Source organism: Pipistrellus kuhlii, unplaced genomic scaffold (assembly GCF_014108245.1).
Source record: "Pipistrellus kuhlii isolate mPipKuh1 unplaced genomic scaffold, mPipKuh1.p scaffold_m20_p_79, whole genome shotgun sequence".
Lineage (NCBI taxonomy): Eukaryota > Metazoa > Chordata > Mammalia > Chiroptera > Vespertilionidae > Pipistrellus > Pipistrellus kuhlii.
This window is the reverse complement of record NW_023425583.1, coordinates 736,576-753,415: the sequence shown is the minus strand read 5'-3', so window position 1 is coordinate 753,415 and position 16,840 is coordinate 736,576. Positions and strand designations below refer to the sequence as shown.

General features: G+C 48.7%; 1 long non-coding RNA gene across 1 annotated transcript; it reads right to left on the bottom strand.

The window, feature by feature from the left end:
- Window positions 1-3,180: 3,180 nt before the first annotated feature.
- On the bottom strand, window positions 3,181-16,616 carry LOC123651735. Its single transcript, XR_006740610.1, has 3 exons — window positions 16,379-16,616; window positions 14,303-14,306; window positions 3,181-3,191 (listed from the first exon to the last, which is right to left on the bottom strand). It is a non-coding gene; the product is annotated as an uncharacterized LOC123651735 (long non-coding RNA).
- Window positions 16,617-16,840: the final 224 nt, after the last annotated feature.

Here is a 16,840-nt window from a genome sequence, read left to right as displayed (position 1 = left end):
GGCTGAAATGAATTAGGTGGCTAACTAGTGTGGACGATTAAAGCTGTCACACCTTGCACCGTGACCACCTTCACCTTCACCGTGATGGGCAAGCAAAGGAACGGAAAGCATGGGAGTGCCACGAGCCACCCGCATCCACGTCCTGAGGATGGCTCAGTGCGCTGAGCCTGACATTTCCGGCCGCCACGCTAATTTCCAGGTGTGGCACCACCTGTGAGACTTTCAGGACCTCCAACTGCCCAGAGAGATGCGAGGGGAGGTGCTGTATCAACAGGAGCTGATTGGGAAGTCTGTGTGAGCCATCAACCCCGGCCTCGTCTTCCGGACGCTACTGTGCCATCGGCACAGAGTAAGCTGAGATGTGAGGAACAGCGCCCAGGCCTCTGCAGACATGACAAAGGCCAGTCAACGGCACATGGGTATCGGCAGGGCGAGAAGCTTCTTCACTCACAAAGAGGTAGCAGGCATGCAGGGGACATTGACACAGAACATAAGCAGCAGATAGAGCCCTGGATAGGAAAATATATATATCAATTACAAGTTTTCATATCTGCTTTTTAGAGACGTAAAGACTAATTTTAAAGAAATGGAAAAGTCTTGGGAATGCCAAGAGAATTTTTCCATGCATCACAGCTCTTTGGCATGTAATCTGTATGCATTTATCCAGATGTGATGCAGAGAAGTTATGGGATTTGATGGTAACTGGGAGTGCATTTGAAGTGCAGAATAGCAGTAAAATAAAATTAATGAATACATGTGAAAAAAATACACACAATTATCTGGTGATGAAGATGGTTTGACCTTGTGTGTTGGCCACACAGTGCAATGTACAAATCTTGTAACATAGAAACACACTTAGCCAATGTTATCCCAATACATTTAACTTAATAAAAAGAAAACACACACAATTACGTTACATTCTTAAAGGACGTTAGTGTTGATGTCAGCTATTCAGTGATCTCTAAAAGGTAAATTTAAGTGTGATCAGCATGGCTCAGTGGTTGAGTGTTGATCTAGGAACCAGAAGGTCATGGTTTGATTCCCAGTCAGGGCACAGGCCCGGGTTGTGGGCTCCATCCCCAGTAGGGTATGTGCAGGAGGCAGCCAATCAATGGTTCTCATCATTGATGTTTCTATCTCTCTCCCTGTCCCTTCCTCTCTGAAATCAATAAAAAATGTGTTTAAAAAATAGAAGGTAAATTTTGATAATATATGTAAACAGTGTTCAATTCTCTGGTGAGTATTCCCTAGGCTTGGGGGCAGCAGAGAGAGGCAGCAGCACTCAGGGTGTATTGTAAGAGCACGAGCTCTGGACCCTGCAGACCTGGCTGAAACCCAATTCTACCAGGTGTGAACTGTGCGATGGGAGCAGGTGACTAATTTTCTCATCTGTAAGAGATAAGATCAACTACATCAAAGAACTCCTATGAGCACTAAAGTTGATGAATGCAAATAATTGTGATAATTATTATTACCAAGAAATTCTGTATCATTTACTCAGTTGATTATGACTACAATTACCATTGATACTGACCCTTTCCAATGCCAAGTGGGTATCAGCATAATTATATTGTTACTAGAAGCACTGTGCAGGAAATCAAGCAGGGTAAGGTCCCTAGGCCTGGCCAGCAATCAGGGCCCATGGGGTCTTTCACCTGCTGGCTGGGACCTTCTTTCATTCCACACTGTCCCCTGGTGGTCAGCACACATCATAGCAAGCAATAGAACTCTCATCATGCTCTCTCGGGGACACTCTGCATATTAGCCTTTTATATAAATAGATTGTCTCATGAACATCATCTCCCAATGTGCCTCAGGGATTCTTTTTTATGAGGGGGGATTCTTTTTAAAAAATATATATATTTTTATTGATTTCAGAGAGGAAGGGAGAGGGAGAGAGAGATACAAACATCACTGAGGAGAGAATCATTGATCAGTTGCCTCCTGCATGCCCCCACTAGGGATTGAGCCCGCCACCTGGGTGTGTGCCCTTCACTGGAATTGAACCGTGACCTCCTGGTTCCTAGGTCCACGCTCATCACTGAGCCATGCAGGCTGGGTGCCTCAGGGCTTCCTACACTATTGAGAGACCTATTGTCACATAGGAGCTGCCCAAAGCCATTCCATTTCCAGGGGACTCAGATCATGCTCCTTTATGGCTCCTGATGCCCAGAGACTGGCAGGGAGTGGAGAGAAATTAACTGAGGAGGTGAGAAGGCAGGCAGGCAAGAGGGGAGTTTATCCCAAGTGCATCCTGTTGCTGGGGGGAGGAGAGGAAACAGCATCGATATTTATTTAACACTGACTATGCAATTATAATCAAACATGGATATTTGGATTACAAACTAAAAGAAAAAAAGGGGGGGGATTTTGACCCCCCAAATCTTATAGGAATTAAAAGTTAATATTGTATAAAGAAACTTAAAATATAAGTTACCTAATTCATTTTTCAAGATTTAAATTATAGTTGGAAAATACATTTGAGGAATGATTCAATTGAATGAGCTAATGAAAATTTAATATTATTCAAATCAGTTCCAAGTAACTCATGCTTTAGAAACCACATTTTATTTCGGTTACTTATGTCTCCCTTTGCTCTCTATGCACTATCGGTAGAAGAAAAAAGTCATTTCAAATTGCGGTGGGACCGCATTAATCCCTGATACTCTTTTCAGGATTATGTCATTATGAAACCTGCTGATCCCACCGAAGGCACCAGTGCTGGTGGAGTATCCAACCGTAGAGTCACCACTGTGGTCGCCAAGGAGATGACGGAGCTGATCTAAAGCAGAACTCATGGCCTCAGGCTCCCCATCAGGGCAGCCAAGCACATTTGCATCAGTTGACAGCTGAGTCCCAAAACGTGATGATCCTAATTCCTAGAAATGAGGACACTGGGAAGAATTTACCGACGACCTTCTGCTCCTTTTTCATCGGAGAAGCGGACCCTCGGGAAGGAGACGAGGCTTCCAGTGAAAGTGAAAAGAACCGAATCGAATGTCCAGTGCGTTGGCTTCCAGGTCATTATCAAGGTTCCAAGAATGACTTATTAAAGCCAGTTAGCTGAGAAATGAAAGGAAGGGCAATACTACAACTACTAAGAAAAATGAAGGTTTATTCCCTTGAACTTATTAAAGAACGAGGGGCCCGGTGCACAAAATCCGTGCAAGAGTAGGCCCTGGCAGCTGTGGCTTTGTCCGGAAGGTCGTCCAGATGGCTGTTCTGCGATTTGGCCGATTTTCATATTAGGCTTTAATGATTATAGATGAGTGAGTACTGGGAAGAAAAGTCTAACTCTTTTGGAGAGGAAGTTTAATGTTTTATTTCCAGAGAATCTTATCTTCTCAGGAACATCTGCAGTGGGGCCCACTCTGGATTTTCTTATTGTGCACAATGTGATTCCCAAGAAGAAGGTCTCTGGTGTCAAAGAAGCAAGTCGTGTTTCTCAGCAACAACAAGCAAAACAAAGCACAAAGCCCTGCTGCTGCCCCAGGCAGGAGACTGGGGGAACTCGCTATCCATAAAGAGGGTCATGGAGGACACAGCACTGCATGACGCCTGGGGGTACAGGAGAAGGAGAAGGAGGAGATGGAGGAGGAGGAGACGGAGGAGGAGGAGGGGGAGGAGGAGAAGAGGAGAGGAGAAGAGAGGAGAGGAGAGGAGAGGAGAGGAGAGGAGAGGAGAGGAGAGGAGAGGAGAGGAGGAGGGAAGGGAAGGGAAGGGAAGGGAAGGGAAGGGAAGGGAAGGGAAGGGAAGGGAAGGGAAGGGAAGGGAAGGGAAGGGAAGGGAAGGGAAGGGAAGGGAAGGGAAGGGAAGGAAATGGAAGGAAAGGGGAGGAGAGGGAAGGGGAAGGAAAGAGGAGGGGATGGAAGGGGAGGGGAGGGGAGAAGAGAAGAGGAGAGAAGAGAAGAGAAGAGGAGAGAAGAGGAGAGGAGAGAAGGGAAGGGAAGGGAAGGGAAGGGAAGGGAAGGGAAGGGAAGGGAAGGGAAGGGAAGGGAAGGGAAGAGAAGGGAAGAGAAGGGAAGAGAAGATAGAAGCCACCACCAGACAGCAGCCATTGCGTTCCTCAGTGTCTTGCCCCACCCACACTGCAAACAGCTGAGTCCCCAGTCGCATGTACGCAGTGCAGCGTAGTGACTGAAGAAAACTGTAAAACACTATTTAATTGGGAAGTAAGTTTATGAGGAAAAAAGTCACATTTTTAAAAATCAAGGGAAAGTCAAAGCCATAAAAAAACATTAATTTACCCAACATTGCATTTTTTAGGGCTGCTGTGGAGTTGAATTTTTACTTTCCCTTTTGGTGACATAACATGAATTGCTTCATTTATTATCTTTCAATTTGTGAAATATTTTTTTATTTCTTAGGCCTATTTTTTAAAAACTAGATTATTTCCTTATGGGTATGTTATTTAAATTCCTCAAAAGGTAGTATAATTTCCTCTCGGAAATCAATAAAAATATATGTTTAAAAAAGAGATAGGAAGAGATAAGCTACCTGGCATACATCCTATCTATCAGAGGTTGAGCATCGACCTATGAACCAGGAGGTCAGGGTTCATTCCTGGTCAGGACACATGTTGGGTTTGTGGGCTCAACCCCCAGTTGGGATTGTGCAGAAGGCAGCCAACCAATGGTTCTTTATCATCATCATCATCATCATCATCATATTCTCTCTCTCTCTCTCTCTCTCTCTCTCTCTCTCTCTCTCTCTCTCTCTCTTCCTCTCTGAAATCAATAAAAATATTGAAGAAAAGAAACAGGCAGAGAGAAGCCAGCTGGCACACATCCTATCTACCCCTTCCCTGTGGATAAGATGGAGCAGGCAAGGCCACTGCGCCTTCCACATATCCGGAAAGGCAGGCCTCCGTGGCCTCACTGTGTCTCCTCCTCCTATTGTTTTATCCACAAATGATGTGGGTTGGACGCGAAGAGATAACAGGAATTTCAATGTCATGTCCAAGGTGCTCCTCCCACTCCCCAAAGCATCTTCACTCTCTCACATGTCCCAGGTGTGTATGAGAGAGGAATGCGGAGACATTTAAATTCCTGGTTCATAGGTCTATGCTCATCCATTGATAGATAGGATGTATGCCGGGCAGCTGGTCCCTGGGAGATGTAGTTGTAGGATCCCGGAGTATCCAAGATCTCCCAGGTTGAAGATAAGGCTAGGCTTCTGACCACAGCTGCTCTCCCCTTCAAGATGGCCTGGGCTCTGCGGCAGAGCCTGCTGCTCCAGGAGAGAGTTCAGCGGTAGTAGAGGCTGTCCAGCCAGGGGAGCCTGGTCCACCAGTCCCCAACAGCCCTGTGGAATGTAGCTGTCCCTCGCTCACAAACACAGACACTCCCTGCCAGTCCTCACACTCTCCCTTAGCGCTCTCACTCACTCATGCTATCTCGCAGCCTGCTGTCCTGCTAGCCACCATCTTGGATCTCCTTGTATTCTGATGTTTTTTAAATCAAAATTGTGCCATTTTGCATTCAGTCCCATTATGTTCTGTGGGATTGTCAAATGCTAAAATATGATCCCAGTAAGAAGAAACAGACAACCCCTACAATTAGTGGTCATGAAAAGGGTAAAAGCAAAACAAACCAAACCACACTCCAGGGTCAGCAGGGCTGTGGACTCTGCCGCTGGAGTGCTGGCTAATCATGACTGAGTCACTGGGAGAATCTTACAGACGAGCAGTCTCCTGCTCTGTGGTTATATTTATTACCTAAAACAGTGATTCCTAAACCTGTTATTTCATGGTACCCATTCTTCCTAAATGCCTTGCCTTCCAAATATTGCTGATTTAAAAAATATTAGTCCAGAGGCATGACTCAGTGGTTGAGCACTGACTCAGGAATCAGGAGGTCACAGCTGGATTCCCACTCAGGGCCCAGGCCCAGGTTGTGGGTTAGATCCTCAGTGTGGGGCATGCAGGAGGCAGCCAATCCATCATTCTTTCTCATCACTAATGTCTCTCTCTCTCTCTCTCTCTCTCTCTCTCTCTCTCTCTCTCTCGCCCTCGCCCTCTGCCTCTCCCTCTTCCTTCCTCTCTGAAATCAATAAAAACATGCTTTTACAAAATATTAAAATGAATTTAAATCTACTTTGTTGTGAAATGCTTTTAGGGCGTGTGGAGTTGGGGGGTTTCCGTGACAGCCCTGGAGATAATTTGATACATCCCGGTTGCTGCACACACAGATGGAGAAGTCCTGGCCTACAGGATGTGATGTCAGTTTCCAATAGGAACATATATTGTCCATTTCTTAAGTACTTGACAAGAATGACATATGAAAACATATAATAACATTTCCAGCATCTTTGAGTCAGGATTTAATCATATGCTGAAAGATGATGTCTAAAAAATATTATATTTGGCTTGCATAAAACATTAAGTCTCCATACATGACCTCTAAAAATTTTCTATTAGCTGCTAAAACATTTGAAGTTTCTTATTTGTTAAGTTTAAACAATCCAAGCAATAAATTCCCCATCCAATGACAACTGTTCTTGTCTAAATGCCATTTTATTAGAACCAGAGTTATCCAGCATGCGGCTGTTTTGCCCAGCGAGCATTTGCATAATGCTCAACATTTGTTGTCCATGTTTTTTTGTTCACACCCTTCAAATTCTTTTAGCCCTCTTCCCTCTTACTCACCAATTGGCCTCCTTGGGAAGATTTACTTCTTTTCATCTGCTTGAATAAATCAATACCATATTTTTTTAACCACACATTTCTGTTCCTCATGTATTCTTCTTAGTAGTCCAACCAACTTTAAGAAATCTTTCTGATACAAATGTACTCGGCATCTTTGAGTCAGGATTTAATGATGCAGGGAAATATAGAAACAATGATTACCCTTACATTAATTATTCATGGGCAAAAAAAAAAAATGGTTTCTCACAAGCGTTCCATTATCAAATCCTGTAATTAAGTCACACCTGTTCTCCATTACTTCCCGGGATTTGGCAGAGGAGGACTTTGAACTGTGAACTGAGGAAGAGGGAGGACAGAGCCCTGAGCAGATAGCTTACAGATGTGTCCGCTCTGTGACTGCTGGCGTGTGCTGAGGTCTGCGGAAACAGCTCACCCTCATCCTCATTGTGCTGTTGTGTGTCAGCACACTAACGTTTCCCCAGAGTCATTAATGCTACAGACACCCCCCCCCTGGTGTGTGAATACTGATCACACATTTGTTGTTTAAAATATATAATATCACTAACATATTAAAGATGCTTATGTTGAAGGTATTTTTCACATAAGGCACAATGAAAATTTTCTACAATTGTTTTAATTTTCAAAAGTTACAGTTGTTTTCAATTACTTCAAACATATTCGCGGGGGCAGGGAAGAGAGCTTGTCTTCCAGATTTTTACTCCCTGTGATTAAAATGTAAGATGCCCGTTTTAAATTCAAGAAGAAATAGTTTTGAGGTCTCTTGTCATAATTAAGTCCAAATCTTTTTTTTTTTTACAGTATCACAGATATTCCCTATTTGTCCTGCCCCCTGAGGTCCCCCCCTCTACCCAATCCCCTTCACCACACCACACTGCTGTCTGTGTCCACGGACTATGCATATATGTATATATATGTTCTTTGGTTGATCTTTTCCCACTCCTAGCCCCCTTCCCTCCGAGATCTGTCAGTCTGTTTCATGCATCCATGCCTCTGGTCCTATTTTCTTCATCTGGAGCAAAACCACTTATTTTTAAAAACTACTTTTTTTTTTTTTTAAGTAAAATACTAAACAATAGACTTCCTGACTTCTTTGAGTTTTCTAAATTACATTTGACAATAGAAGCCAAAATTACAAAACAGTCTAATGTGGGTCTAAATGTATGAAATGATTGTGAGAGGACTGTCCGACTGCCCATTGAGGCCCAATCCCAGTGGGCAGTTGGACATCTCTCGAGGGGTCCCAGATTGGAGAGGGTGCAGGCTGGGCTGAGGGACACACCCCCTCGTGCACGAATTTTGTGCACCAGGCCTCTAGTTGTATATAATTTTATTAACCAATGTCACCACCATTAATTTAATTAAAAAATATTTATTCATAAATCATTAGTCATAAAGAAAATGAAGTTTTCAGATGTCATTATCGCCACGTTAATAAAGGCAAGGGATAGCTGTATATCCCTAGGGGATTGCAGAAAAAGACCGTGAAATTCAGCAAGATTTAGTCATCGATCTGATTGCACAACTCTGCTCCCAGATTCTATTTTTCCCATCCCCATCACAATGGTCTTTGCTATTCTTATCTCTCCTGTTATAAAAGAATTCAGTTTGGTCTTGTTAATACGATGATGTTTGTGCCGTATTGTCTGAACTCTGAGTCTGAAAGTCAACATCTCTCATGCTTATTCTAGCTTTCATGACCCAACATTCTAGCTAAGATCATCAAAAGGATCATCTATGGATGCAAATATATCTAAAAAGGGGGTTGTTTTTTTGGTTTTGTTTTTTTTAAAGGGAATCGCTAACTGAAAGCAAAAGATATTTTTTTCCTAATAAGTCGAACCTGCAATCTGACCAAGTAGCTGCAATGAAGGAGGACAGAAAGCCTGAGTTGTAATTCTTCTCCATCAGTTTACCCGGGAGGCATGTTGGTGAGCAAATAGCACACTGTTGTGGGCAATAAAACACGCATTTCAGGCTCATGCTCCCCTTCAGGTTCTGACCAAAAAGCCAATGTGAACACAGGGCCCCTGAGCTCAGGCGCGAATTCGGATTTCAGTGTGGTTGGATGAAAACCATCAGGGAATAGAAGTCAAATGGAAAAGTATTCTTCGACAACTGTGGAGGAACTCAGAGGTTACTAAAGATAAGGTTGTAGTCGTAGGTGCCTCAGAGGATCCATCACCCCATCCCACAAAGAGTCTGGAACTTTCTATTGTAGCATAGCGGTTTCTGTGCAGGATAAAAGATGTGAAAATCTGTGTTCGAATCTTCAAAGGCAGCTCTGAAAATGTGCATTTTGGGGAAACGCCCGGATTCTATTTCTCATTTGTGTCATAACGGAAACGATTATCCCACAAATAAAATGTAAATACATGCCCAAGAAGTTATATTATTTGCAATGATTGATCAAATTATAGTAACCCAAAGGTATTTTCCTGAGTTTCATAGAATATTTTAAAGACTCTGAGTAACTCAAATATTAATGTTTCTACTGAATTATTTCACTAATAAACGTATTCAAGGGCCCACTCCACCCGAGGCCCTCGGAGGCGCCACGGAATCAGCACGGAGCCCTCCTGGAGGACAGTGGAGCCGGTGGACGTCAGCAAAGGGAACCGAATGGAACAGCCGCTCCTGAAGCTGGCTCTGGAGAGAGAGCACAGCGATGGCTGTGCCTTTGTCATCACGGAGACTCATCAGGCCTGGCGGCTCATTGCTGGTCTTGCTTCGAGCTCCACGGCCTGCAGAGCTGGCACCCTCAGCGCTCCACGTGTCCTCTCCGGACAGGAGAGAGACCGGGAGTGTCAGCCTCCCTCCGAGGGACCGGCCTGCCCCGTAGGCAGTGGCGGAGCTGACAGGAGCCAGCGTGCTCCCCGCTGCAGCCATGGTTCGCTGTTCAGCCCACTGACGTGTGCTGTTCAGGAACCTGATCTCTAGACAGGGAGAAGCTCTGAACCCATGTTCTCAGCAGCCGGAAGCAATTCAACAGCATGTGGTTCTGAGTGACCCGAGGGGGTCCTGCTCCTCTAACCGCCACCCCTCTGCCTGCCCGGAGCCCGGAGCCTCACCCTGACCCCCTCTCCATGCCCCACCCCCACAGGCCAGCGGCTCAGAGCAGACCTGCGATCCCCCAGCAGCCAGAGGACACCTGTCCCCTCTGAGGGCCCAGGACTGTGAACGCTGCCTGCACTCGCCCCCTCGGGGCCGCCCCGCTCGCTGACACGTGTGCCTCCTCCTGCCTGGTCTCCCTGTCACGTCCCACCCCGGAGCAATCTGCTGCCAACAGCATTTCCAAAACGCGGCTCCTGTCCTCCGCGGAGGGGGCGTAGCAAGCACACCACCACCACCACCTCCGAAGCAAAATGGAGGCGTTCGGGCCCGGCAGGCGGGGCTCAGCAGCTGAGCATCGACCTATGAACCAGGAGGTCATAGTTCGATTCCCGGTCAGGGCGCAGGCCCGGGTTTCGGGCTTGATCCCCAGTGTGAGGTGTGCAGGAGACAGCCGGTCGATGATTCTCTCTCATCACTGATGGCTCTCCCTTCCTTTCTGAAATAAAAAAAACACTAAATGAAATAAAAAATAAAACAGAATTGAGTCATTTGGAAGAGGCAGAGCAGCCTGGCTGGGAGAAGGTACAAAACACATGACACAGGGAACTTGAACTTCTAACCAGCTAACACGCACGAACGCCTGCAGGGTCATTAACGTTTTAATCTTTGAATCAAAGATTGAAAATAAGTCCATGCCAATGACCCGCTCTGATCTCCGTGCCCACCTCACTGCTGACACTGCCAGCCACAGCTTCTCCAGATCCAAAGGCGGTGAGTGCCCTGCCCCAGGTCAAAGCTGCAAATCTAAACACCACGCTAGGCTCCAGAGTCCTCTCTCCCCCCAGCTACCCATTCCCACACTCCTCCTCCTCCTCCTCTTCTTCTTTTTGTTAATCCTTATCCGAAAATACTTTTTCCATTGATTTTTTTTTTAGAGAGTGGGAGTGGGAGACACACACAGCAATTGGTCGCCTCCTGCACGTGTCCTGACCAAGGGTGTGTGCCCTGACTGGAATCGAACCAGGGACTCTTCATTCAGTTCATGGCCAGACGCTCTAACCAATAAGCAAACCGACCAGGGCTGCACACCCTTCTATCTTCCCTCCTGTCTCTTTCCCTTTCTCCCAGTAAAGCTCTCTGTCTCTTTTGTTTTCTTAATGCCTACTCTCGAATCAGGGAAAGGAGGTAGATGGGCAGAGGAAAGCAAGAGGGAACCTCGAGATGTTCCCTCCCTCCCCCGTGTCCCTTTCTCTCCTAAGATGGCCCAGCTCCAACAGATGTGCTGCTTTTGGGACAGTGCTGTCAAGTGGCGTTCTCATGGCGGCTCATCCCTGTCTGACTGTATTCCGGAGCCTCTGACCAGGAGGCTGGTCCCTGTCTGACTGTATTCCGGAGCCTGGAACCAGGAAGCTGGTTCCTGTCTGACTGTATTCCGGAGCCTGGAACCAGGAGGCTGTCCCTGTCTGACTGTATTCTGGAGCCTGGAACCAGGAGGCTGGTCCCTGTCTGACTGTATTCCGGAGCCTGGAATCAGGAAGCTGGTCCCTGTCTGACTATATTCCGGAGCCTGGAACCAGGAGGCTGTCCCTGTCTGACTGTATTCCGGAGCCTGTAACAGGCGGCTGGTCCCTGTCTGACTGTATTCTGGAGCCTGGAACCAGGTGGCTCCAGTCAATGGAATTCGCTTTTGACCCTAAAAAGAGCCAGAGACACAAACAGCCATGGCCCTTGTGGACAGTGTTTACACCAAACTTCAAGGTCAGCGTCTGCAAGACAAAGGCCACCTGACGGCGCCCAGCGCCGGCGGGAAACTGGTACATTGAAGGCTCCCAGAGCCACGCACCAAATTGAACGTACTGACCACTGGCGCCCAAACCAATGTCATGTGGACACGTCATTCCATACGTCCTCCTGGGAGCCGGGTCCCCGGCCTCCGCATGCAGGGACCTGCCTCTGGCCTTGTCCACGTCACCCAGGCAGAAGCACAGCCTTTTCCGAAGAGGAAGGAGTGAGCCCGGGAAGGAGGGAGGAGGTGACCTGGTTCGGCTGTCCTTGCGGGGAGGCCCGTGCTGGGCGTTCAGAGCACGGGCTCCGGTCCTTCCTGCTCTGCGGACACGTGGACGGAGGTCCCCTTTCCGAGGAGCAACGTGGCAAGTCCTCCTCGGTCTCACTCTTGCCCTGGACTCCCTCCCCCTGCTCCTCCTCAGGGAGCGGAGTGGGAGCAGCAAGAAGAAGCGTGTCGGCCAGCTGGCCGGCTCCCTCTCCCCGCTGAGCTGTTTGGGGATGTGCTCTCCCGGATTGGCAGGGAGGCCCTGCTCCTAATGAGAACCTTCTGGGTCCAGCCGGTCCCGGTCTTAACCCTCTCCCGCCCGGGGAGCTGGTCACACAGTGTGGGGCTCACTGCCCACCAGCCACCCCGCTTTCTGCTTCGACCAGGGGAGGGGCGGAGGAAGGAAGGGGGCACAGTGGGCATCACAGGAGCTGGGCCAGGAGGTGGGAGGTCAGCCTGTTCTGACGAAGCTCATCTGTGAGAGGCTGAGAACACCCCCAAGAACCTCAGACTGATTTTCTTATCTGTACAAATCTGGAGTAAGATTTCGCAACGATTTCACCATCCCATCTGTCAGATTCCCTCCCCGTCTCAGATGCTCTCATCCTAATCAGAAACAGGGAGAGATGGACAGAAAGAGGTGCATGCCCCTGGCTCCTGCAAGATTTGGGGGCGTAAGGAACCCGTGTTTAGTTAACACTTGATCACTTGATCGGTGATGTTTTGCTTTTAAGGCATTTTAATAACAATATGTGTTAATACTGCCACAGGATTTCTTAGCCAAACTATAATCGGGGCATCTCTGAAGCACGTGTCCCTGTTTGTCTCCCATCTCTGGCCTCCCACACGTCACTGAGCGACCGTGCCACTGGCCTCAGAGAGAAGGCAGTCCATCACCCTCCGTGGGAACCACACCACTGCCCCCCTTCCCTAATGTGTGACCGTAAGGAACACCGAACAGCGGTGTCAGTTTGCGTGTGTGTGTGTGTGTGTGTGTGTGTGTGTGTGTGCAGTTCCTGTGCGTGTGGAGAGCACATTGGGGCTTGACTCCCGGCGCTGACCTCGGCCAGCACAGCTGGGCAGTGCAGAATGCATCTCGTAACGACAGGGCCTGAGAATGAAAGATGGGGAGGAAGTCTGTTTATTTAAAAAATCTGTATCACTTACAGCTACAAAAGCAGGATGCAAGCTTTGCTAAGAAGACAGCTTAAAGGGAAAGCAAAGGGCTTGAGTCTAATGGAAAGTAATTAAGTATTCGCTGCTGTGCACCCCGCTCCTCCCCGGTAGCTTGCTCTCCCGAGACCTCAGTCTCTCCATCGAAGAGCAGCAACGAGTTAGGAACATTACTAGAGTGGAATTCGGGCGGCAATGCAGAGCCATAAACAACAAAATAAAAATACTCCACAATATGGATCTCTTTTGAAAGAAAAATAAGAATAGCAATATATGTAAGCCACATAGATGATAGATAGATGATAGATAGATAGATAGATAGATATAGATATAGATATATTACTAGATCCCCAGTTCACGGTGGGGATCCCCTCAGCCCAGCCTGTACCCTCTTCAATCCAGGTCCGCTTGGGGGATGTCCGACTGCTGGTTTAGCAGGCCTAAGCCGGCAGTCGGATTTCCCTCTCACAATCCTGGGCCACTGCCTCCTAATTGCTCACCTGCCTGCCTGCCTGGTCTCCCCTAACTCCCCCCCACCACCACCACCACCAGCCTGGTTACCTCTTACTGCCCCCCCTGCTGGCCTGGTCACCCCCAATTGCCCCCTCCCACGGGCCTAGTCACCTCTCACTGCTCCCTCTGCCAGCCTAATCACCTCCAACTACCATTCCTGCCAGCCTGGGTCACCCCAATTTCCTCTCTCTGCTGGCCTGGTCCCTGAGCTCTCCTCGGGGTTCCACAGAAGTTCTCAGGACTGCTCATGACCAGACTAGCATGCCCATGCCAGGAGAGGGGGGACCAGCATCCCCATGCCAGGAGCCAGGGTTGAAGGACAGATGGGAGAACGGCAAAGGGAACGACCCCCCTGCCAGCTTGGTTGCCCCTCAAGGCCCCCCCACCAACCTGGTCTCCCCATGCAGCCTGCTTGTTCAGCTGTTTGGTTACCCTCACTAACGCTCCTGCTGGGAAAGCAAAGGGTTTGAGGCTAATGAAAAGTTAATTAAGTATTCGGTGCTATACACTATGCTCCTTCAAGGAAGCTGTGCTCTCCTGAAACCTGGTTGCAGGCAGCCATCTTGTGAGGGTGTGAGGGCTAATTTGCATATCACCTCTTTATTATAGAGGATAAGCTCTTCATAGACATGGTGAGTGAACGCAGGAACATCTGTGCTCTAGCTCTGAAAGGGGAGCCGCTGGTGCAGCACCAGGTCAGCTTCACACGAGGCCACAGACTGTTCTGGAGAGCACCCAGCAGGGAGTGTGGTGTCCGGTCCCCTCTCTGTGCCACCGGAGCCGAACCTGGCTGCTGGCTGGATGGCAGACAAAATGGAAAGTGATTAGGGTCTGGGATGGATTGCAACATGCCTGTGACCACGAGTAAGAAAACGGCACCATCTTGGGTGCAGGAGGTTAAGAAAAAGGAACTGTGTTTTTGAGAATTCCCAGGAAACCATAAAATCGCTGCCTCTGGAACCAGGCCTGAGGTCAGGAGCCGTCAGCAGTGATAAGCCTTCGGGAAACGCCGCTCTCCCGGCTGTCCTCCAAGCCTGGCTCCTGGCATGGAGATGCCGGTCCTCCCTCCCCCGGCCCCGCAGACTATCAGGGTCATGAGCACTCCGAGGGCTTCTGTGGAACCCCGAGAGAGCACAGCGCCTCAGACGCGAGGGTCACGGAGATATCTGCCGATGTGCTGTGTCCCTCTGACACGCCCCCGGGCTGCTCCTCGTTTGATCCGCGCCACCACCCGAGCCTCGGTGAGGACGAACGGACTGAGGACTCAGGCCTTTCCACGGGGAGCACTCCGTCAGCACTGGCTCCGGGGCCCGGGCCCAGGGGCCGCGCACAGTGTGGCCGCACTGGTTGGCCTCGCTGGTCTCCCTGACGCAGATGGGCCGGAGGAGCCCCCAAAGCTGACCTGCACTCCGCCGTGTCCTGTGCAGGGAGCGGAGGGATGCTTCTGGGTAAAAATGGGACAACTTACCAGTCTCAGGGCCTCATGCTTTGGGCCTTTGGGTAAATAGACTAATAACACTTACTAGAAACCTTATCTCTGTAGGAAAAAAAATGTGGCCTCTTAGATTGCTTTTATTGTTTTACATGGGGACATTATCAATTTGTTTAAAAAAAAAATACCTTTTGAACCTCTAATTTGGTTTTCCTCGGAAGCCTTTTTGCTGTTTGCCTGCTATAATGTCTCACATGGAGCAGTCACGTCACTGGGGTAGCGTTATATTCCCGCTTTATTGGCCGTGCGCCCTTGGGCAACCATCTGCTGAGGGTCTAATGTCTAACGGCTCCCGAATCGTACCCACTCCCATCGTGACATTTCCAGCTCCAATTCCGTGACCGTGTGAAACACCTGGCACAGATCCTGTCTGCTGGAGCTTGTTTTGCTGATTTTTGGCTCCAGCGTAACGTGCCATCCTGGGTGTCCATTCTGCCCAGACTTAAATCTGACGGAAGGAACCCCCCTTCGAAAACCCTTGTCCAGAGGCCCCTGTCTGAAGGGTGACTGACAGTGGAGGCGTCTAGCTCTGCGAGGCACCGGCCCTGAAGAGCGTCCATGAGCTGTGAGCTCCGGGAACAGCTTTGAGAGGGAGAGATGCTTCTTAACGCCAACGCTCCTCCCCAGACGAGCGGCCGCCATCTCCGTGGAGCACCCCGCGGCCGGAGAGCCACTCAGAGCAGAGAGGACACGGAGCTCATGGCGCGCCCGAGCACGCCCGCCCCTGGTGCGTGTCTTGTCTTCCCACAGCCTGCAGCTCCGAGATGATTTGTCTGATTTCCCTTTCATGCACGCTGATCTGACCATCGGCTCCTATGTTTGATCAGTTATAAATGACTTAAACGCTAGAGGCTTTGTCTCTGATCTCCTATGCCCGCTCACTTCCTTGGCTGGGAACTCAGCGTGGATACGGAAAGACTTGGGCGAGAGTGAAGGAATGGCTGTCTGGCCTCTTGTCTTGTGCTGCTGAGGGCTTTCCTGCATCCACTCAGGGCACACATCCCCCCCCTACGGCTCAGAGAGGGAAAATCTCTGAAGGTCTGCCATTGCCTGAGGAATGCCACTGCCTTCATAGCAGAGACAGAGAGCACCACAAGGCTCACACACTGCCACTCTATGGGGCACCATCACCCCATTTCTTATCTCCGTATGTAAAAGGCTCAGTGTCTGTCTGACCAGCAGCTATGAATCTCACCGACCACCAGGGGGCAGGCGCTCAACGCAGGAACTGCCATGACACGCACTGGCCGTTTAAAACTAAACAGCACCACGGACTGGCGCCCACAAACCAACACTTGGCTTACCCCAGATGGGACACAGGCCCTGCCACCACCCAGAAAACAGCATTCTACCAAATCACAGTTGATGCTGCCGAGATCCCATGGTGTAAAATGTGGCCCCCAGGCCAGCCCAGCCCTGAAAGGGTGACAACCGGGTAATGACGCCATGTATCACTGCCCAGCTTCCCCTCCCTAGTGACCAGCCTCCTTGCAGTTTCTTCAGTCCACGAACCTGACTTGCTTTATAGCCAGGAATAAACATTTTACAGTTCAACCAAATGTCTGTGAAGCATTTCCCATGCCTCATCTCATTTGATCCTCACACAAGTCCTGGAGTGGGTAGATAGGAGACTCCATAGAATCCTTTTTTTTTTTTTTTTTTTTTTTTTTTTTTTTCCATTAGCAAGACCCAAATAGCAATACTAAAATATTTCTTCTAATTAACTTCCTTTCATTGTGCATGAATCTGTGCACTGGGACACTAGTACTAATATAATTTTGTCTACTGTAAAGGTGAAGTTGTTGCCTTTTTTCACGAGTTATTAGACTATTTTTAGAAATATAACTTCTATCTCCATCTCCTGGCAATTGGGTGACCTCAATGCTGATGTTCT